This window comes from Lucilia sericata, unplaced genomic scaffold (genome assembly GCF_015586225.1).
Source record: "Lucilia sericata isolate MDLA Ls3-8-SP2 unplaced genomic scaffold, ASM1558622v1 Contig000806F_arrow, whole genome shotgun sequence".
Taxonomy (NCBI): Eukaryota; Metazoa; Arthropoda; class Insecta; order Diptera; family Calliphoridae; genus Lucilia; species Lucilia sericata.
Genome location: NW_023994798.1, coordinates 85,109 through 109,905, shown reverse-complemented (window position 1 = coordinate 109,905; position 24,797 = coordinate 85,109). Strand labels below are relative to the sequence as shown.

The window sequence follows — 24,797 nt, the reverse complement described above, 5'->3', positions numbered from 1 at the left end:
CTTTTCTATAAGTAAATGTGTTTTAAAAGAGACTTTTTTCAATACGAAAATTTGTCTTAATAGGAATTATTTTCTTCTACCAAAAAGTGTCTTAAAAGAGGATATTTTTCTATACAAAAAAGTGTCTTAAATGAATATACTTTTCTGTATTGAAAAGGGCATTAAAAGAGCACACTTTTCTGTATGGAAAGACACATTTTTCTATCGAAAAAGTATCTTAAGTGAAACCCCTTTTATGAGTTTTAAGACAAGACCTTTCGTCTTAAAAAAAAGTCAAAAAAGTATCTAAAAAGGGGAAAATTTTCTATACAAAAAAGTGTCATAAAATGAAAAAGGAAGAAAATTGAAATAAAGTAAACTTAATGTTTAGGAGGTGACTGGAAAACTCATTCACAGGGAATTTAGTGAAGGTTAAGCAGGATTGCTGAGTGTGTTGTTGTAGATTTTCAATGAAAATCTCAAATATTTGCATAAAAAAGACAGAGAATACTGTTGCTGAATAAAAATCATGTTCATTTTGTTGCAGTTGCTTGTTAAAAGTTGTTTAAAAGTGTGGGTGTCGATTTTTTTTGAACTGTGAGTCTGGCTGGAAACTGATAAACAATTATGCTGTTCCTTTATAACCCTGCCTGTAAGGTTTTTGAGTAAGCAGCTGTTGTTTACGGATTGTAAAAGGTCAAGCAGTTGATTTATTTAAATTAATTTGAAACACATAAATCAACTAATTTGGCCTGTCTTATATTGTTTTGCGTAGCATTAAGGTAATTGAACTCACCAGCTGATAAAACAAAAGCATATAAATAAGGGCTGAAAAATGTAGCATACTTTTAGGTTATAAAAAATTTAAATTTAAGAAATTTAAATTTTTTCTTTAAACAAATTTTAAAACATATTAGTTTAACAACTCTCAGTTAAAACTAACTTCATTTTATCTACTGTTAATTCCCATGAAACTAAGAAAATAATTTCTTAACTATTTTATCTTTTTGACTGCAACAGCAACACATGCCGCAGGCTTTAGAGCAGACACTCACTCACACACATAATAAATACTTGGCAAGAATCTTCTTCATCATTTCGTTGGTTGTAACCACATTAAATATCTTTCGTAATCTCTTTTGAGTGGTTTCTTGAGTGGGTGTTTGTTAAATGTCGCTATTTTCCGCAAATAATACTTGTCGTCTTGTTCCCAAAGCAACGCAACATACGAACTTAGGAAGAAAAAATACCAACAACAAAAAAAAAATATTTCAACCATAAAATATGGCAAAGAAATCCAAACAACTATTGAACAGAAAACCAAGAAAAAAAGAAATTCAAGTGAAAGTCAAGAAAACTTGTGTCTGAGGAAAAATTAGGCTGACACCTGAGCAAGGAAAATTAAGAAAATTGTCTTAAAAAAAAAACACATTTCTATAAGCATGAGTGTTTTAAAAGAAGTATTTTCTCTGTACTAAAAAGTGTTATAAAAGAAGACACTTTAATATATGGAAAAGTGTCTAAATAAAGTCTTAGGAAAAGACAATTCTCTATAAAGAAAACTGTCTTTAATGAAAGTGTCTTATAGAAAAGTTCCTAAACAGTAAATATTTTTATCTATACAATTGTGTCTAAAGAGACTCGCTTTACTCTATAGAAAAGTGTCTAAAGAGAGTCTTATAAAAGATAATTTTCTATAAGGATACTTTTCTCTATAGAAAGAGATGATACTTTTACCTAGACAAGTGTTAAATGAGATAATACTTCTTGCTATAGAAAAATTACAAAAGAGATGATCATTTTCTCTACAGAGAAGTAACTTAAGAGAAGAAATTTTTGTTCTCCAAAGAGAAGACACTGTTCTCTCTAAAAAAGACAAAGTTTTTCAATAGAAAAGTGTTAATAGAGAAGACACTTTTCTCTATAAAATATGTCAACAGAGGTGACAATTTCTCTATAGAGAATTGTCTACAGAGAATGCAATTTTTTCGGTATAGAATAGTGTCCAAAAAGAAGATAACTTTCTGTACAGAAAAGTGTGCAAAGAGAAGACACTTTTCTCTATATAAAGTGTTTACAGACAAGACGCTTTCTCTATAGAAAAATGTTAATAGAGAAGACAATTTTCTCTATAAAAAGTATTTACAGAGAAGACACATTTCTCTATAGATAAGTGTCCAAAGAGATTATACTTCTCTATATATAAACGTGACCAATGAGATGATAATTATCACTATAGAAAAGTGTCTGAAACTTTTCTCTACAGAAAAGTATCTAAAGAAAAAATTCTTTCTCTACCAAAAAGTATATAAACGGAAGAAAAGAAGTGTTAACAGAGAAGACAATTTCTCTATAGAGAGTTGTCTTCAGACAAGACACTTTTTTCGGTATAGACAAGTGTCCAAAAAGAATATATTTTCTCTACAGAAAAGTGTCCATAGAGAAGACACTTTTCTCTATTAAAAATGTTTACAGACAAGACACTTTCTCAATAGAAAAATGTCAACAGAGAAGACTCTTTTCTCTATAGAGAATTGTCTACAGACAAGACACTTTTTTCGGTATAGAAAAGAGTCCAAAACGAAGATAATTTTCTCTATAGAAAAGTATCCAAAGAGAAGATCATTTTCTCTATAGAAAAGCGCCCAAAGAGAAGTCACTTTTCTCTATTAAAAAATGTTTACAGACAAGACACTTTCTCTATAGAATAATGTATAAAAAAGTATTTATAGAGAAGACACATTTCTCTATAGAAAAGTGTCCAAAGAGTAGATAATTTTGTTATAAAGAAAAGTATCCAAAGAGATTATATTTCTCGCTAAAGAAACGTGTGCAAAGAGAAGATAATTTTCTCTATAGAAAAGTGTCTAAAGACAAGAAACTTTTCTATACAGAAAAATGTCTAAAGAGAATAATCCTTTATCTACCGAAAAGATATAAACGGAAGAAAATTTTTATTATAGAAAAGTGTCTGGAAAGAAGGCACTTTTCTGTATAGAGAGGTATCTAAGGATTTTTGTCTACAAAAAAGTGTGTAAAAAGATGACACTTTTCTCTTAAGAAAATGTTTAAAGAGAAGATACTTTTCTCTGTAGAAGAGTGTCTGCAGAAAAAAGTTTTCTACGGGAAAAAGAAGCCATTTTTCTCTGAAGGAAAGTGTTTATAAAAGAGTGTCTAAAGATTAGAGTCATGTCACTGAGAAGAGTCTATTCAAATGTTTCTACAGAAAATACCCTTTTTTTGGTATAGAGGAGGCAGTTCTCTTTATAGAAAAAAGTGTCTAAGGAGAAGATTAAGTGTGTAAATAGGAGAATTTTTTCTCTACAAAGGGGTGCCTAAAGAGAAAACATTTTTCTTTTGTTCCTCCTTCTTCTACTAAAACTTCCCACGAACTAAATTTGTATAACTCTCTAATAGTTTGCTCCCTATTAAGTCCTTATGCATTTGTTCAATCTATTTTTAAGTACTTGCAACTAAAACAGATTGCATTGCTTTCACGCCACAAATATATGTATATGTTTTTTTTAATTTCTACATCCTACTGGTAGCAGCTCTATTTTCCACACTTAACTTTTTTTTTTCGTAATCTATTTTTATTTCTTTCTTAATAATGACCACGTTTGCAACAGTTTATTTAGATGACATATGTTGTACTTAAAAAGATTTAAAATGAAAATGTTTGATAAAGAGAACAAAAAAACTCTAACCAACTTTATTTTCTTGTTGAACTTTTGTATTTTACTGGAAAACCAATTCGGATTAACACCCATTATTGCTAGAGCAAATCATATTTACTCATGAACTGAGTCACTAACATAGACAATGTCTACTAGTTTCTTAAAAGATTATTAAAGTCAAATTAAATAAGTTTTTGTTAAGTGGTTAAAGTGTTAGAGAAAATAGTTTAGAAAATTTACAAAAATTGTTAAAGTTTTCATTTTAAATTTAAAGCATAGTTTTAGGTGTGATTGAAAATACGAAAGACCATTTATTTTGTTTACAGTTATTTCTTTCAAATTATTTAATGCTTTCATTTAAATGAAAAAATTTGCATATCATTATTTATTTATGAAAAAACAATTCCCCTTAAATACAACATTGCCAACAACTTTCTACATTAAACTTTTTTAACGCCCTCAACAAATAACAACAAATTTACAAATTATCGCAAAACTTTTACAATATTTCAAAATTAAGCAATTCATTCATTATTTTCTATTTACATACTTATTTTGTTATTTATTTATTTGTTTTGTTGTTTGTGTAAAATAATACAATCGAATAATTTAAAATCAATTGACATTTATTTATATTTTTATGTGTTATATTTAGCATACCTTTAGGCATTTGCATACCAAAATACATATGTAATTGTAATGCTAATTATGTAAACATGACAACAATTTAATGATATTAAACAATTAAAATGTATTTAGAAAAAAGAACAATCAAAAACACAGACTAATTGTGGCATTTTTGGTTGCAAAAGTCATCAAGGAATGTGGTACATAGTTTGAAAAGTTATTAACATTATAATTAAATTTAAAAAGAAAATTTCAAAATAATAGAAAAGAACGTTCGCAAAAAAAATTTTTAAAATTTTAAAATATTTTGAATTCAACGAATAAAAGCAGAAATCTAAAGAAAAAAGTATCGAAAGACAAGACAATTTGCTATATCGGAAGGTCTTTAAAGAGAAAATATTTCTCAAAAGGAAAAGTATTTAACAAAAAAACTATTTTCTCTACGAAAAAACTACACTTTATATTTTATACTTTATACTTTGTACTTTATACTTTATACTTTATACCTTATACTTTATACCTTATACTTTATACTTTATACTTTATACTTTATACTTTATACTTTATTCTTTATACTTTATACTTTATTCTTTATACTTTATACTTTATACTTTATACTTTATACTTTATACTTTATACTTTATACTTTATACTTTATACTTTATACTTTATACTTTATACTTTATACTTTATACTTTATACTTTATACTTTAGACTTTAGACTTTATACTTTATACTTTATACTTTATACTTTATACTTTATACTTTATACTTTATACTTTATACTTTATACTTTATACTTTATACTTTATACTTTATACTTTATACTTTATACTTTATACTTGATACTTTATACTTTATACTCTATAATTTATAATTTATACTTTACAAAATATCCCAATCTTTTACGAATAAAATAATTTTTGAAAAAAATTATAATTTTGGTAAAAAATTTTTGTGGAAAAAAAATTTTAGAAAAATATAATTCTTATTAAAAATGTTTGTTAAAAAATTTAATTTTCGTCAAAAAATCTAATTTTATCTAATTTTGTGAATTATCATAGAATAAAAGAATAATTTAAAATAAAATTATTCGAAAAATTTCAATCGATTAACGAAGTGCTTCTCCTTTCACAACTGCTTGCCAAAGATTTGCTTAAATATACCACCCTATTTACTTTCTCCACAAATCCTCAGGCATTCACTCCTACTCTTATAGCCATATTTTTCAATTAACACTCAACATGAAAGCATACTTTTAGGCTATTTTATAATATTAATTTTAATTAAGATTTATTAAAAAAAAAATTTTATATAAACATCATTTTACTGTCACAATTATCAACACCATAAAGAGTTGAACAAAGCCTTAGTATTGAAAACAAAATACTTGCTGTCATTGTCACATGCCCCGCTTTCAACAGCTCACACTTAAAACATGTTGATATTACAATTGTAAAACTATTGCCTATTTCGAGGGGATGAACAAATACTGGCAAACTAATTAAAATTTAATCATTAGCGTAATTACATTAAAAATTAAAGTTGGTTTATTGAAAGCATTTCTATAGTTAAGGCCTTTTTTATGAGTTGAGCATAAAAGTATGCAACAAATTGATTTTTAATTAATTAAAAATAGCATGACAAAAGTTAGTTTTTAAATAAAACTTAATTAAATTTTAACAAAAAAAAAAGACATAATAGAAAATGAAAAGTTAGTTAATTAAATTTAAAAAAAAGTAATTTCCCCTTTTCAGGTTTATAAATAAAAATAAAATGTAATTTAACTAAAAAAATTTTAGTAAATTGTAAACGATAACAAAATTTTATCAAAAATTTATTATTAAATGTAAAATTGAAACTAATTGAAGAATAAATCTATTAAAACTGCAGCCTATTTTAGGGATATGTTTAATGATTAAAAGCAAACTTTGGCTTTTATAAAGAAAGCATAACTTTAAGAGGGAAATTTACAACATAAATTATTTTAGCATACATTTAGGTACATTCTTTACTTTTATCGTACAGCTGGTATTATGTTTGCTGGGTCTTGTTGCATTTAAAACCTTTTAAGCTCCTTAAAGGACTAAGAATTCTTAAAATGAAAAAGCACATATTTAAGAGTAGAAACAGGACACTGAATACAATATGCTTTTTTTAAAAGCTTTTAGTGTTTAAATAATATTTTGTACTAGTTAAAGGAAATTTGAACAAAAATATTTTTTAAATAATAGAACTTTAATAAAAAGACATTTAAAATTTAATAAAAGTTTACAAAGAAATTTATTATGATTTTTTTCCTCAATATTTTGCTTTCAATAACAATAGTTTTCTTTAAAGTTCATCAAGTTTGACTTTAAAATTTCTTAAGAAATCTTTGTTACTATGAAGAATTTAACTTTTATGATATTAAATATCTTAGCATACTTGTAGGCTTCCAGGACAAAGACATCTATTTAAATATTTAAGATGATTTCCTGGAAATTATCAAAATTCGAATGAAACCTTTATTATACCATCAATTAAATTAAAAATGTCAAATGGATAAAATTGTTAAATAATTCATAAACAATAGTAGACATACTTTTAGGCTTTCTCTGTAAAATTGTTGTCACAATTATACAGGAATTTCATTTAATATTCTACTAACATAATTACAAATTTATCTACTTTACTCATTTAGTATACTCTTCATATACTAAGTATTATAAAACCATTATGGTTTATTTGCCAGCAGGAAATAACATTTCCAATGAACACAATTGTAAAGTACAGCCTACATTTAGGCATCACCTACAAATAATATGACTATAGTCTACATTTAGGGTTCTATTGAAAAATTAAAAATAAAAAAATTAATATTTTGTTATCTAAGTATTTGTGCTATCAATTGCAATTATCAAAAAAGCTTATAACAACACATTCATACATTATTTAAGAAGAATACTATGGCAAGAAAATTTATGTCTACTTTACTGTTATGTACTCTAAATTACTAACGTTGTAATTCTATGAAGAAAAAACATACTACCTACACACACAATGTCAGATAAAAAATAAACAAATTTCAAAACTAATTTCTCTAACACAAATCTGTCAAAAACATAATCAAAAAAAAAAAAAAAAACGAAGAAATTGTGTGCTGAAATTACCCAACAATCATGAAGGCTAGTACTGAATATAGACCAAACTTTAGAAAGGACCATAAATTCGACTTTAAACTACATTTTAGATCAGACTAAAGACTAGACTATGAACTAGACTAAAGACTAGACTATGGACTTAAGAATAAACTGGGGACTAGACTAAAGACTAGACTAAAGACTAGACTATGGATTAGATTAAAGACTAGACTATGGACTAGGCTAAAGACTAGACTATGGACTAGACTATAGACTAGACTGTAGAGTATACTATAGGCTACACTATAGGCTAGACTATAGACTAGACTTTAGACTAGACTTTAGACTAGACTTTAGACTAGACTTTAGACTAGACTTTAGACTAGACTTTAGACTAGACTTTAGACTAGACTTTAGACAAGACTATAGACTAAACTATAGACTAGAACATAGGCCAGGTTAGGATAGTCTTGACTACAAACCAGACTAAAGTCTTGATTATAGACTAGACTATAGTCTTGACTATATCCCAGACTATAGTATTGACTATAGACCAGACTATAGTCTTGACTATAGACCAGACTATAGTCTTGACTATAGACCAGACTATAGTCTTGACTATAGACCAGACTATAGTCTTGACTATAGACCAGACTATAGTCTTGACTATAGACCAGACTATAGTCTTGACTATAGACCAGACTATAGTCTTGACTATAGACCAGACTATAGTATAGTCTTGACTATAGACCAGACTATAGTCTTGACTATAGACCAGACTATAGTCTTGACTATAGACCAGACTATAGTCTTGACTATAGACCAGACTATAGTCTTGACTATAGACCAGACTATAGTCTTGACTATAGACCAGACTATAGTCTTGACTATAGACCAGACTATAGTCTTGACTATAGACCAGACTATAGTCTTGACTATAGACCAGACTATAGTCTTGACTATAGACCAGACTATAGTCTTGATTATAGACCAGACTATATTCTTGACTGTAGACCAGACTATAGTTTTGACTGCAGACCAGACTCTAGTCTTGACTTTAGACTAGACTATAGTCTTGACTGTAGACCAGACTATAGTCTTGACTATAGACCAGACTATAGTCTTGACTATAGACCAGACTATAGTCTTGACTATAGGCCAGACTATAGTCTTGACTATAGACCAGACTATAGTCTTGACTATAACCCAGACTATATTCTTGACTGTAGACCAGACTATATTCTTGACTGTAGACCAGACTATAGTCTTGACTGTAGACCAGACTATAGTCTTGACTATAGCCTTGACTATAATCCTGACTATACACCAGCCTTGACTATAGAAAAGAGTATTGACCAGACTATAGTCTTAGATATTGACCGGATTCTTAACTATAAACCAGACTATAGTCTTGCCTATAGACCAGACTCCTAACTATAGCCCAGACTAGACTATAGTCTGGACTGTAGTCTAGACTATAGTCTGGACTGTAGTCTAGACTATAGTCTTGACTATAGACCAGACTACAATCTGGACTATAGACCAGACAATTGTTTTGACTATAGACCAGATTATATACCTGACTATAGACCTGACTATAGTCTTATCTATAATCTTGCATATAGACCAGACTATAGACTTGACTATAATCCTGACTATACACCAGATTATAGTCTTGACTATAGACCAGACTATAGTCTTGTCTATAGAAAAGATCAGACTATAGTCTTAGCTATTGACCAGAATCTATAGACCAGACTATAGTCACGACTATAGACCAGACTATTATAGACCAGACTATTATAGACCAGACTATAGTCTTGACATTAGACCAGAATATAGTCTTGACTATAGAAAAGTCTATTGAATATGGTGTTGACTATATACCTGACTATAGACCAGACTATAGTCTTGACGAAAGAGCTAACTACAGTCTCGACTATTGACCTGACTATATTCTATAATACAGACCTGAGTCTATAGTCATGGCTATAAACCAGACTATAGGCAAGACTATAGTCTTGAATAAATATTTAATGGACTATATTCAATGGGAATGAATAATTATATTTCAATTTCGATTTTATGTTTGTTGGGTAATATATAAACAAAATAAATAGGAAGTGTATTATATTACGAACACAGAGTTTTGATAGAATAAAATAGAATTTGTATTGAATTGTAGTCTATATATAAAATATATAAACTTGTAAATTTTCCCTATTATTTTTTTTTTCTAGTGCAAATAGGGAAGTATAACTAATCTTAATGGGAGTATACAATGCAGTTATACCAAATAGGAAATTTTTAAAAGAAGGTGATAAAGCTATTATTTTGTTTTAAAGATGACTGTAGTATACTTCTAGGCTTATTTTTTTTTAATTGATAAATAGCGTAAAGGTAATTTTGCGCATACCTTCCCCTTGTTAGAATCCTGTGGCTGTTTTTTTCAAGCACAAGAGGTTTTTTTTCTTTTTTCACATGTTGGTTTTTTGTTACCAATAAAAAATAAAAACAACAACAAATTACTGTAACAAGTTTACTTTTATTCGACATCTTTCTTTACCCAGTAGATTGGGGTAAAGGTAGAAAATATATTCGTTACATTTGGTGCTATTTTTTCATCAGTTGAAGTCATTTTAGTAACTACTTAAGATAGTACATTTTAACTTATTACACTTTTGTTTACAGTTGATATATGAAGTAACCAATGAGAAGTCATTGCTTTAGAATGATTAGATTTTCTAGGCAATAATATGTGAAATTGTTAATACCTTGACACTTTAAAAACTGCAAGGTATTGTTTAATTTGTATTTATTTTTGTTTGAAATGTAACTGTCATTGTTACTGTAGTTTCTATTGAGGATTATCGAATTTCCTGTTGAAAAAATCATACAATATATTTTATTGTAATGCTCTCTATAGTGATATGAAAAAATTAATTTAAGTTTCTCATAATGTTTGTTCGCTAAAGCCATAATTGGAAATGGAACTTTAAAAAATATTTTTTTCATTAATTCTCAATATTCCAGAAAAAGAATTTCAGATTCTTTAAATAAAGTTCCCAATTTTGAAGTCAAACTTATTCGCCGTATTAGCAGTGCTTCTTGAAAATATAGCAAAATGGTGAAGTGTATATAGGATTTGTTATATTTGTTACTATCTTAGTTATAAACTTTTTATAAATATAACAATGTTCTACATATGCCTGTATATTGTATAAATATATGCAAACAAGACAAAGTTTGAAATAAAAGTAGATTTGTAGGTTATGTATTGTATTCGACTGTGTGTACTTCTTATTTCAACTAGAAGGCCTACATTTTGACACTTCAAATACAATATAGATTTCTAAGAAGACACTTTAGAAATCGAAAAATCATTCAGTAAAGAAAAAAAAAAACAACAACAACTACCAAGTGACATACGACCTACATAAATAAATACAATCAAAGACATGCAACAAACTAAAATTAACACACATGAAAAAGCTAAGTTTAGAAAGGATAACCCAACAAACATTTGGAATTTAAAATAATATTTTTGAAACATTTCTGAAGATTAAAGTCTAGTCTATTGTCTAGTCTATTGTCTAGTCTATTGTCTAGTCTATAGTCTAGTCTATAGTCTAGTCTATAGTCTAGTCTATAGTCTAGTCTATTAGTCTAGTCTATAGTCTAGTCTATAGTCTAGTCTATAGTCTAGTCTATAGTCTATAGTCTAGTCTATAGTCTAGTCTATAGTCTAGTCTATAGTCTAGTCTATAGTCTAGTCTATAGTCTAGTCTATAGTCTAGTCTATAGTCTAGTCTATAGTCTAGTCTATAGTCTAGTCTATAGTCTAGTCTATAGTCTAGTCTATAGTCTAGTCTATAGTCTAGTCTATAGTCTAGTCTATAGTCTAGTCTATAGTCTAGTCTATAGTCTAGTCTATAGTCTAGTCTATATTCTATAGTATAGACCAGTCTATAGTCTGGTCTATAGTCTACTCTATATTTTAATGTATAGTTTAGTCTAGTCTATAGTCTAATCTAAAGTCTAGTCTATAGTCTAATTTAAAGTATAGTCTATACTCTAGTCTACAGTCTGGTATCTAGTAGAATCTATAGTGTAGTTCATAGTTTAACTACTTTACATATAATCTTCTTTGCATGTTGACCGTCACTGCCCTAAGGCCTAAAACTCCTTAGAACTTCCTTAAGGACTTTATTGAATATATTTACATTATAATGTCTTGGGAAACATGCCTGTCTGACTGTCTGTCCGCCTGTCTGTCTACCACATTAACTTCATTATTACCACCGTTTAGGTTTAGGATTATTTACAACAAATTGTGCAAGTGTGTACATTGAAGTGGTACAATATGGTGTTGCATTATAGTGGTTTTGCAACATTATATTGTAGATATTTTGTTGTTTGTGGTATTACTTTAGTTGTTGCCTCATTTTATAGTTGTTATTTCTACAAATACAATTGTTTCACAAAATCAAATACTTAGTCATTTGAGTAAATATGTAAGACTTTCTGGTATTTGCAATTATTATAATATTGTATTGCATAGTGGTTACAGAATTACATAAAATGTTAAAATAAAAAGCACAAAATAATTTGCCTAATAATTTAATAATCCACCAAACTTTCTAAACATAGCAAAATATTGATTATTTTTTGCCTCCTAAAAGTAGATAACATTTTTCTTAATTATGTACCAGAAAAACTGCACCCATTTACATGCATTTCTTTTTAAACACAATCAATAATGTATTGTTTGAGATTTCTCAACTAACTTGTTCTTAAGGCCAAAGATTTGGTTGACTGCCAAATTTATTTGAAACATTTTCTTCTAAAAATTTTACATTTCACCACTAATTGTTTTCTTAAAATCCCAGCAAACATAAAAAATAAATATGTCATTATTTTCTATTCCAATTTGTCTATTTAATTAATTTAATGCCATAAACTTCATGTAACACCACTGTTCATTTTCCCATTATGACGACAATGATGATTATGCCTTCTATTGCAAACCCTGCCGTCTATCATTAGTTTGTGTGCCATAAGTCGTTATGACGTTTAGTCAATCTCTCAGTGGGCTGGTAGTTGGGTGAATAATTTGAAATTTATGCTTATATTTGATTCACTCAAATTTAAACTAAAAATAGCCAGTGCTATCTGATTAGACTGGTGACTTCCAGTATGCATATATGACTAAGTGACAATGATTTTTGTGTGTGGTAGTTTTGTTACTGGGAAAATACAATTTGTCGTTATCGACGTCATTTCTTATGCATGCAGGAAGAAAAATTTTAATTTATTCTAGTACATCAAAAAGGTATACACTATGCTTTACTTAGTATTTTCTAAACACTACACTACAGTGCATACTATTGACTATTTTACAGACTATATACTACGCTACAGTACAGGCTGTAGACAAGGCTTTAGTACAATGGCGGACTAGTCCATCCTATATCCTAAGGACTATAGAATAAGATATAATCCAGACTGTAGAATATGCTCCAAATTATAGAAATTATAATTTCTATAACTTGGAGTATAGCAGACCTAGGATAAATGCAGTAGATATGTTAATGCATCATCAATTTTTTATAGTCTAGTCTATAGTCTAGTCTATAGTCTAGTCTATAGTCTAGTCTAGTCTATAGTCTAGTCTATAGTCTAGACTATAGTCTAGTCTATAGTCTAGACTATAGTCTAGTCTATCTAGTCTATAGTCTAGTCTATAGTCTAGTCTATAGTCTAGTCTATAGTCTAGTCTATAGTTCTAGTCTATAGTCTAGTCTATAGTCTAGTCTATAGTCTAGTCTATAGTCTAGTCTCTAGTCTAGTCTATAGTCTAGTCTATAGTCTAGTCTATAGTCTAGTCTATAGTCTAGTCTATAGTCTAGTCTATAGTCTAGTCTATAGTCTAGTCTATAGTCTAGTCTAGTCTAGTCTATAGTCTACTCTATAGTCTAGTCTATAGTCTAGTCTATAGTCTAGTCTAGTCTAGTCTAGTCTATAGTCTCGTCTATAGTCTAGTCTATAGTCTAGTCTATAGTCTAGTCTATAGTCTAGTCTATAGTCTAGTCTATAGTCTAGTCTATAGTCTAGTCTATAGTCTAGTCTATAGTCTAGTCTATAGTCTAGTCTATCTAGTCTAGTCTATAGTCTAGTCTATAGTCTAGTCTATAGTCTAGTCTATAGTCTAGTCTATAGTCTAGTCTATAGTCTAGTCTATAGTCTAGTCTATAGTCTAGTCTATAGTCTAGTCTATAGTCTAGTCTATAGTCTAGTCTATAGTCTAGTCTATAGTCTAGTCTATAGTCTAGTCTATAGTCTAGTCTAAGTCTAGTCTATAGTCCAGTCTATAGTCTAGTCTATAGTCCAGTCTATAGTCTAGTCTATAGTCTAGTCTATAGTCTAGTCTATAGTCTAGTCTATAGTCTAGTCTATAGTCTAGTCTATAGTCTAGTCTATAGTCTAGTCTATAGTCTAGTCTATAGTCTAGTCTATAGTCTAGTCTATAGTCTAGTCTATAGTCTAGTCTATAGTCTAGTCTATAGTCTAGTCTATAGTCTAGTCTATAGTCTAGTCTATAGTCTAGTCTATAGTCTAGTCTATAGTCTAGTCTATAGTCTAGTCTATAGTCTAGTCTATAGTCTAGTCAATAGTCTAATCTATAGTCTAGTCTATAGTCTAGTCTATAGTCTAGTCTATATTCTAGTCTATAGTCTAGTCTATAGTCTAGTCTATAGTCTAGTCTATAGTCTAGTCTATAGTCTAGTCTAGTCTAGTCTATAGTCTAGTCTGTAGTCTAGTCTATAGTCTAGTCTATAGTCTAGTCTATAGTCTAGTCTATATTCTATCTATAGTCTAGTCTATAGTCTAGTCTATAGTCTAGTCTATAGTCTAGTCTATAGTCTAGTCTATAGTCTAGTCTATAGTCTAGTCTATAGTCTAGTCTATAGTCTAGTCTATAGTCTAGTCTATAGTCTAGTCTATAGTCTAGTCTATAGTCTAGTCTATAGTCTAGTCTATAGTCTAGTCTATAGTCTAGTCTATAGTCTAGTCTATAGTCTAGTCTATAGTCTAGTCTATAGTCTAGTCTATAGTCTAGTCTATAGTCTAGTCTATAGTCTAGTCTATAGTCTAGTATATAGATCAGTCTATGGTCTAGTCTTTAGTCTAGTCTATAGTCAAGTCCACTGTCTAGCCTATAGTCTAGTCTAAAATCTATTTTATAGTCTAGTCTAGATCCCAATCTATTTCATATTTCAAAACTTTCCTAAAATCTAGTCTAAAATCTATTCTATAGTCTAGTCTAGATCATAATCTATTTCATATCTAAAAATTTTCCTAAAACATAAATAAATCACATTTTCTAATTCTATTTCTCCTACACCCTGTTGCAAATTCTTAACAATAAATTGCACTTTTTTTAAATTTCTTTAAAAAATTGTGTGGCTGCTACAAACATCTTGTAATGCAGATTATTTCCCTCTTTTTTTTTCTTACAAACGACAATCTACTTAAATAAAAATGTATCTTATTTCATTTTTATTCTCGTACATTTCACTTAAGTTAAACAAATTGTTCTTTTCCTTCGTGTTTCTTCTAAAAAAAAAACAACAGCTTTGTTTTCCTTTCTTCACATTTTTTGCAGTAAATTTTCTTTTCTGTCATTGCACGTTACTGGGAAATTACATGAATTTTTTGTTGTTGTTAAATAAAATGCACTTGTGTCATCATATTTACTAGAATACAAAAGAATGCTCCTAGGAGCAGGTTTTTTTTTTTTGTTTTGCAAAAAATACTTAAAGGTTTTAAACGTGTTACAGTTATCAGTCATAGAACTAAATATATACATTTATATTGTTCATTCTAACGCCCCCTCATTTGCTTGTACAGTATTTAGGGTGTGTTAGAAAAAAAAATACTTTTTTCTATTTATTTGTAAACATTACAAAAGAAAGTAGTGAAGGAAAAATATCTATGAAAAAAATAGTAGCAAATGCTACGCACACTTGTCCTTCAGGGTGTTAGATAAATAGAATACAACACTAAACAATCTTACAACAATATGAGAGAAAAAAAAAACGAAAAGAACTGTAATCTAAAACTGTTACATTTTAAGTCTTCCTGGTTTTGCATTTTTTATGCGATTTTCTTACTACACGTTTTATTTGTTCTACATTACGTGTATTGTGTCTGACGTAAAAAGCAAAAAGAGAACAAAAAAATGTTTAAAAAAAAATTTCGAAATAATAGGACGTTGCAGCAACAGTTAAAATAGTGGAGCAACTTAAAGTAGGCAATACAATTATGTTATATTTCACAGCCTTAAGGTAGGCTTTAAATTAAAAATTTCATAATTATTATGTTAAGAAATAAACCATTTTTATTGCTTTTTTATAAAATCTGTCATGTTGTTTAAAAATATTGCTTTCATTTAATTTTGTTGCCGTTTTTTTAATAAAGTTATCATTATTTTTGCTAATTATTGTCATTTATTTGTTCCCCTCATTTTTCATATTTCTCCACTTAATGTTTATTTTTTTGCAATTTTATCACAAAAATCTTAATTCAAAGGAAATATTGCTCAAGGGAAAGGGTGGGGAGAAAATTCACATTTGCTTTAACGTTGCCTGTTAAGTGAACTTGTTATAATGAGCGAAAATATTTACTCATTACGAGTAACATGTTGACGATGATGTTAAATCATCAGCAACACACTAACTCACACACACACACACACACACATGAGTGGGAGGGTAATCCAACAACTGCTTTTTTTTCAACTTTTATAAATTAAAAAATTACAAAAAGTACGCAAAACTTGTGCTGTTAATTGCTGTACTCCATGCCAAAAGTTTATACGCAAAGAAAATTAATTTTTTTTTTCAACATCAACATAGCAAAAGAAACAAAATTCTAAAAGAAGGTACTTTAATAAAATTAATTAAAACTTGAACATTCTTTCAATTAAAACAAAAAAAGTATTCAAGGAAATGTTAAGTATATTTTTAGGGTGACAAGGTAAAGATAGAAATATGTAAATATACACACATGTGTTATATTTTTAAAATATAAAAAAAATATTTATTTAAATAAATTTATTGCCTACTTTTAGGATTATTTACCAGAAATTGTTATTGAATTATTATTTAATAACTAGTATTTATTTTTTTTTTTTTTAATTTAACAAAAATTTACATTCAAATGGAAAAAATATTTATTTCAATATTTTATTTCTCTGCTAGAAAAATTTACAAACTTTTAACCAGAATTTGTATGCAAATACATTCAGGAATATCTTTGTATGTGTAAAGTACAGGCAGACCACTTATCTACAGTGGCAGATAACTAAATAGCAAACTTTAAGACACAAAAACGGTGTTAACTTCGTCTAATGTAGGTACATGTACATATTAATCAATATCTAATGATCATTAGTCAATCGTAGTTTATTCTACTGAATGGATCACTGTCGAGTATATAAGCTAAATCAATGGTCTATAGACATTTTCTAGATCACTAAGTAGTCTTTCAAATAGATCACTGTCTGATATTTACATAGATCACTGCCTACTTTATAGACTTAGTCAATGTCTAGTCTATAGTCTAGTCTATAGTCTAGTCTATAGTCTAGTGTATAGTCTAGTGTATAGTCTAGTCTATAGTCTAGTCTATAGTCTAGTCTATAGTCTAGTCAATAGTCTAGTCTATAGTCTAATCTATAGTCTAGTCTATAGTCTAGTCTATAGTCTAATCTATAGTCTAGTCTAGTCTATAGTCTAGTCTACAGTCTAATCTATAGTCTAGTCTATAGTCTAGTCTATAGTCTAGTCTACAGTCTAATCTATAGTCTAGTCTATAGTCTAGTCTATAGTCTAGTCTATAGTCTAGTCTATAGTCTAGTCTATAGTCTAGTCTATAGTCTAGTCTATAGTCTAGTCTATAGTCTAGTCTATAGTCTAGTCTATAGTCTAGTCTATAGTCTAGTCTATAGTCTAGTCTATAGTCTAGTCTATAGTCTAGTCTATAGTCTAGTCTATAGTCTAGTCTATAGTCTAGTCTATAGTCTAGTCTATAGTCTAGTCTATAGTCTAGTCTATAGTCTAGTCTATAGTCTAGTCTATAGTCTAGTCTATAGTCTAGTCTATAGTCTAGTCTATAGTCTAGTCTATAGTCTAGTCTATAGTCTAGTCTATAGTCTAGTCTATAGTCTAGTCTATAGTCTAGTCTATAGTCTAGTCTATAGTCTAGTCTATAGTCTAGTCTATAGTCTAGTCTATAGTCTAGTCTATAGTCTAGTCTATAGTCTAGTCTATAGTCTAGTCTATAGTCTAGTCTATAGTCTAGTCTATAGTCTAGTCTATAGTCTAGTCTATAGTCTAGTCTATAGTCTAGTCTATAGTCTAGTCTATAGTCTAGTCTATAGTCTAGTCTATAGTCTAGTCTATAGTCTAGTCTATAGTCTAGTCTATAGTCTAGTCTATAGTCTAGTCTATAGTCTAGTCTAGTCTATAGTCTAGTCTATAGTCTAGTCTATAGTCTAGTCTATAGTCTAGTCTATAGTCTAGTCTATAGTCTAGTCTATAGTCTAGTCTATAGTCTAGTCTATAGTCTAGTCTATAGTCTAGTCTAGTCTAGTCTATAGTCTAGTCTATAGTCTAGTCTATAGTCTAGTCTATAGTCTAGTCTATAGTCTAGTCTATAGTTAGTCTATAGTCTAGTCTATAGTCTAGTCTATAGTCTAGTCTATAGTCTAGTCTATAGTCTAGTCTATAGTCTAGTCTATAGTCTAGTCTATAGTCTAGTCTATAGTCTAGTCTATAGTCTAGTCTATAGTCTAGTCTATAGTCTAGTCTATAGTCTAGTCTATAGTCTAGTCTATAGTCTAGTCTATAGTCTAGTCTATAGTCTAGTCTATAGTCTAGTCTATAGTCTAGTCTATAGTCTAGTCTATAGTCTAGTCTATAGTCTAGTCTATAGTCTAGTCTATAGTCTAGTCTATAGTCTAGTCTATAGTCTAGTCTATAGTCTAGTCTATAGTCTAGTCTATAGTCTAGTCTATAGTCTAGTCTATAGTCTAGTCTATAGTCTAGTCTATAGTCTAGTCTATAGTCTAGTCTATAGTCTAGTCTATAGTCTAGTCTATAGTCTAGTCTATAGTCTAGTCTATAGTCTAGTCTATAGTCTAGTCTATAGTCTAGTCTATAGTCTAGTCTATAGTCTAGTCTATAGTCTAGTCTATAGTCTAGTCTATAGTCTAGTCTATAGTCTAGTCTATAGTCTAGTCTATAGTCTAGTCTATAGTCTAGTCTATAGTCTAGTCTATAGTCTAGTCTATAGTCTAGTCTATAGTCTAGTCTATAGTCTAGTCTATAGTCTAGTCTATAGTCTAGTCTATAGTCTAGTCTATAGTCTAGTCTATAGTCTAGTCTATAGTCTAGTCTATAGTCTAGTCTATAGTCTAGTCTATAGTCTAGTCTATAGTCTAGTCTATAGTCTAGTCTATAGTCTAGTCTATAGTCTAGTCTATAGTCTAGTCTATAGTCTAGTCTATAGTCTAGTCTATAGTCTAGTCTATAGTCTAGTCTATAGTCTAGTCTATAGTCTAGTCTATAATCTAGTCTATAGTCTAGTCATTGCAGAGTGCTAATTGTATAACTTGTTCTGTAGCTTAAAAAAAAGATAAAAAAACTTCATATAGACATAAATAACATAGAATGGAGTTTATAAACAAACAGATGTGCATGACAAATTGCCAGTTATTTATGAATGAATAATATCCGACGGATGTACAAACAATTGTATTTGATAAATACAACTACTACTACAACTACCGAACAAGAAAATGCAAACAAATGCCAAAAAAATTTATAAAATAAAATGGACGTAAATAAAATGTATTTAAAGCAACAACTAAACTTAAAGGGAAGTCCATCCAGGATAACAAAGAACCAAAAAAAGGAGAAAAGGAGATATAACAGTAGTATTGCTAAAAAATTGTTTATCATACCCAAAAAGGAAAAGGGATGTTGGAAATGAAAAAATATTGTATTTTTATCAATATTAAATGATTTTTTTATAGAGAATTTTAAACGAACGAATGATTGTAATCATTTTAATATTAAACTGCCAGAGAGTATGTAGAGTAGTTTGTTACTAGCAAATAAATGTAAACTATTTTATTTGGTAAATATAATAAATCCTTAAAATATGTTTTTAAATTTAAATACGTTATCAATGGAATATAAGTTATAGAGAAGTTTCAATGCATAAATATTAAATATTGTTTTAAAAGAAATGTATTTTTTGGAATTTTAAATATTTATGAGATCTAAAAGGACTTGGGGGATAATAAATATATTTCTTTAAAAGCAATTTTTAATATATTACTTTTATCCTTAAAATATGCAACATTAAATAAGAATTAGAAGTAAATTAAGCAGAAAGGGATTTATTGATGTAAATAGATGTGACTTGTGAAACAAAGGATATTTTAGTTAACCTGAACAAATGTTAAAACTGTGACTGTATGTTGGAACAATTGCACTTATGAGAATTTGATAAAAATCATATTTTTTTTATAAAAGTTTTTATAAATACCTTTTCTTAAATTTATTTCATATCAAATGCAGTTCTTACCTGTAATAAAAAAAAGAAAAAAATTGATTAAATTAGATATTCAATAATAGTTAAAAAGAGTAGTATTTCTACTACATTTTTAAAATAATGTAATTTTTGTTACAACTAAAGAATTTTCGTTTTGTAAAACAATTTTTCCCAAAAAAAGAATGAATTTTTCAAAAAGTAGTATTTGTACTACTTTTTCAAAAAACAAAAAATTTATACGAAATTGTTTATTTATAGTTTTATAACAAACTACTTTATCAAAAAGTGTTAAAAATATTAAAATTTTGATTTATAATAAAAAATAATAATTTTTTTACTCCCAAGTCAAATTTCATCAGTTAAATACTATTTTTGAAAAAGTAGAATTTCTACTACTTTTTTACAAAACTAGAAATTTATGATATTTGTTGAATACGAAAGACTTACAAATTGATTTTTTTAATAAAAACCTACTTTTTTCCTAAAAAGTAGTATTTTTAACACTTTTTAAAAAGTAATATTTCTACTACTTTTTCAGAATGAGTTAATTTATGTTAAAAATATTAAAATGTAGGTTTATATTACAAAATAATAAATTTTTGAACTCAATATTCAATTTTCATTAATTAAATAATTTCTAAAAAAAAAAGTAGTATTTTTACTACTTTTTTCCACAACTAGAAATTTATGATATTGATTGAGTACGAAAGACTTAAAAATGTATTTTATTAATAACAAAATACGTTTTTCTAAAAAAAGTACTATTTTTAATACCTTTTAATAAAGTTATATTTCTACTACCATTTCCAAAAAGTATTTTATTTGTGATCATAACAATTAGAATTATGTTGAAAATAGTAAATTTTTAAATAATATATAAATTTTCATGACAAAATATAAATTTGTTTAAACTACTATTTCTACTACTTTCTCCAAAAAGTGTGGATTGCAGTAAATTCTTGTATTATATGCTATAACAACATAATTCTTAGCGTATAAAACTAATGTCTTCAAAAATAAAAAAAAAATAATTTGCAAAGAGTAGTATTTCTACTACTTTTTCAAAGCTCTATTTTAAAGTAGATTAATGTAATTTGGCTTAGAAGTCTTAATTTTCCCCTTTGAAACCTATTTTCTGCCATAAAATAGAATTTTTAAAAAAGTAGTATTTTTAGTACTATTTTCTAAATATGTATTTTATTGCAGATTAAGGTATTTTATGGAATAATTAATTTTTTTTAGGCTAGAAAATATGTTTCCTTAAAAAGTATTAAATTTTTTAAAAACCAGTATTTCTACTACTTTTTTAAAACCCTGATTTTATATAAAAATATATTAATTTTGATATAAGAATGTGTTTTTATAAAACAAAATCATTTTTCATGTAAAATGTATAATCTTCTAAAAAGTAGTATTTCTACTACTTTTTCAAAAATTAAAATTCATGTTATAATTATTAGATGTTTAACAAAAGAATTTATTTCCATTTAAAAAAATATTTTCAGCAATAAAATAAAATTTTCCAAAAAGTGTAGTATTTTTAGTACTTTTTACAAAAAATCGAAATTATTGTTCATTAAAAAATTTCAAGCAATAATTAATGATTTTTTGGTTTAGAGAAATATTTTTATAGAAAATTTTTAAATTTTTAAAAAGTAGTATTATAACTACTTTATTTCAAAATTCTATTTTATAATAGATTAATGCATTTATTTAGCAATAATAATATGCGTTTTAGGATAAAACTCTTGGTTTTTTGACTGAAAAATCTATTTCCAGCAATAAAATACTAATTTCAAAAAAGTAGTATTTTTAGTACTTTTTCCAAAAAGTTTATTTTATTAAATTTTAAAGCATTTTATTCAATAATTAATCGTTTTTGGGTTTGAAAGTATATTTTCATAAAAAGTATTAAATTTTTCAAAAAGTAGTATGTTTACTACTATTTAAAAAAAAAACATTTTGTATAAAAATGTATTAATTTTACTTAAAAATTTACTCTTTTATGAAAAGCATAAATTTTTAAGTAATGAAGTAACAACTTTCAAAAAGTAGTATTTTTACTACTTTTTTTCAAAAGTGTATTTTTTTACAAATTAAAGCATTTTCTGCAATAACTAATAATTTTTAGTTTTGAAAATATATTTTTATAAAAAGTAGTACACATGTTTGAAAAAGTAGTATTTCTACTACTTTTTTTAAAACCCGCTTTTATATATATAAAAAATTGTTAATTTTAATTTAAAAATGTATTTTATTTGAAACAAATCCATTTTTTAAAAAGTATTATTTCAACTACTTTTTCGCAAACTAGTAATTTTTAATAAATATTTAAGAAATTTGGCTTAATAATGATTTTTTGATAAAAAGTTCACTTTCAAAAAGTACTATTTACAAAAAAAAATTAGTAATTTCGTCAACAGTATGTTAAGGAATCTGTTTCCTTCCGTTAATGTTTTATTTCCGCTATAAACCGTTATTTTATTAATTTATAAAACTTTTTTTTATTTCCTTAAATTTCCAATGGATCAATAAACTTTTTATAATGCACATAAAAAAAGTTCCTTGACTTTGACAACTAATCTCCTTAATAATGTGTGTGTATGTGTGTGCGTGCAAATTCGTTTAATTTTTGTTACAAATCCTTTGTGGTTTTTGGCAACAACAATAATGTTATTAAATTGTTGGATCTTTAGTTAGCTCAACCAACTGTGTCGTTTATTGTTGTCTCATGCTGCCAATGCATTTTTGGAATCTAGATGTCATAATTGTATTAATCTTAGTTTTATATTAGGGTGGTTTTATTTTGCTTTCTTATGTGAAAGAAACTTTAGTTTCCAAGAGTCATGGCTGGATTATTTAAAGCACATTTCTTATAGCTTTTGTCTTCAATTTATTTAGACTTTTTGTTTACTTTCAGTTTGTGTCAATTTTATCTTTTTTATCTTAAAATATTTAGGTTGGGGTAATCAAATAATTGGTATTATGTGTAAATGTTTGTAACTTTTGCCCAAATTTACACCATTATCCTGTTATCTTAAACAATTTTGTGTGTGACGCTTTTTATTTTGTCCTTTTAATGGAATTTGTTTTTATTTTATCAGTTTTTATTGTTGCAGAGTTCATTGGTACAAATTGGCTACTTATTTGTGTATTAATGCAATAAATGGCATTTAAAGGGAATTATTTTGTTGTCTGTTATGTTTTTTAACAAAGAAATCTTTTGTTATCAAGAAATTACCATCTTTTCTTAAAAAGTAGTACTACTACTACTTTTTTTCAAATTTAATATTTTATGAGAAATATTCAAGATTTATGGCTAATAAAATGATTTTTGACTTAAAATAGCATGTTTTGAAAAGGTAGTATTTTTAGTACTTTTTTAAAAACTACTTTTTTTTTTTTTTTGATAAAAATTGACGATTTATACCTCACAAATTAATTTTTTAACAAAAATTGGTAATTTCAAAAAGTAGTATTTCTACTACTATTTTGCAAAAAGGCTTAATACATACAATTTTTAAATTTTGCAATAAAAGAAGACTATTTTTATAAAAAAAAACACAATTTTTTAAAAAGTAGTATTTCTACTACTTTTTTTCAAAATGTAGTTTATGGATAAATATTGCTGATTTATATGTATTATTACATACAAATAATTAAAAAAAAATCCAATTTTTCAAAAAATAGTATTTTACTACCTTTTTGCAAAAAGTCGTTTTTTTATGATTAATACATTAATTTTTAAAAAAAGTAAAGCATTTTTAACTTTGAAAAATATTTTTATATAAATTTTTCTAAAGAGTAGTATTTCTACTACTTTTTCAAAAAGGAGTTTTATGATAAATATTGATGATTTATATGTATTCTTATATACAAATTAATTTCTTTTATAAAAATCTAATTTTTCAAAAAAGTAGTATTTCTACTACCTTTTTGCAAAAAGGAGTATTTTATGAATAATACATTAAATTTTGTCATGTAAGTAAAGCATTTTTAACTTAGAAACCTCTTTTAATTAAAAAATTACATTTTTCAAAAGAGTAGTATGTCTACTACTTTTTTTAAAAAATGAGTTTTACGATAAATATTGATGATTTATATGTATTATTCCATACAAATAATATTTTTTATAAAAATTGAATTTTTAAAAAAAGTAGTATTTATACTACTATTTTGCTAAAAGTCGTATTTTATGATTAATACATAAAATTTTTAAAGTTTCCAATAAAATCAAAGCATTTTTAACTGAAAAAACTATTTTTATTAAAAAACTCATTTTTTCAAAAGAGTAGTATTTCTACTACCTTTTTCCAAAAGTAGTTTATTGATAAATATTGATGATTTATATGTATTCTTATATACAAATTAATTTCCTTTTTAAAAATCTAATTTTTCAAAAAAGTAGTATTTCTACTACCTTTTTGCAAAAAGGGGTATTTTATGAATAATACATTAAATTTTAAAATTTTGCCATATAAGTAAAGCATTTTTAACTTAGAAACCTCTTTTTATAGAAAAATTCAATTTTTCAAAAGAGTAGCATTTCTACTGCTTTTTTAAAAAAGCATTTTTTATGTTCAATATTAAGGATTTTAGTCTTTTAAATTAATTTCTTGATAAAAATCGCATTTTTCAGAAAGTATTATTTCTACTAAATTTTGGCAATAAACGCCCTATTTCAAAAAGTAATATAATAATATTTTTACTACTTTTTTAATTTTTTTTTTTTTATATAATCAATATTGAAGATTAATCGCTCAGATAT

The 24,797-nt window shown here is 26.9% G+C and overlaps 1 long non-coding RNA gene across 1 annotated transcript in view; it reads right to left on the bottom strand.

The window, feature by feature from the left end:
- The window catches only part of LOC119608198, a 167,775-nt gene that overhangs the window by 69,187 nt on the left and 73,791 nt on the right, over positions 1-24,797 (bottom strand). The gene's annotated exons all lie outside the window — the stretch shown is intronic.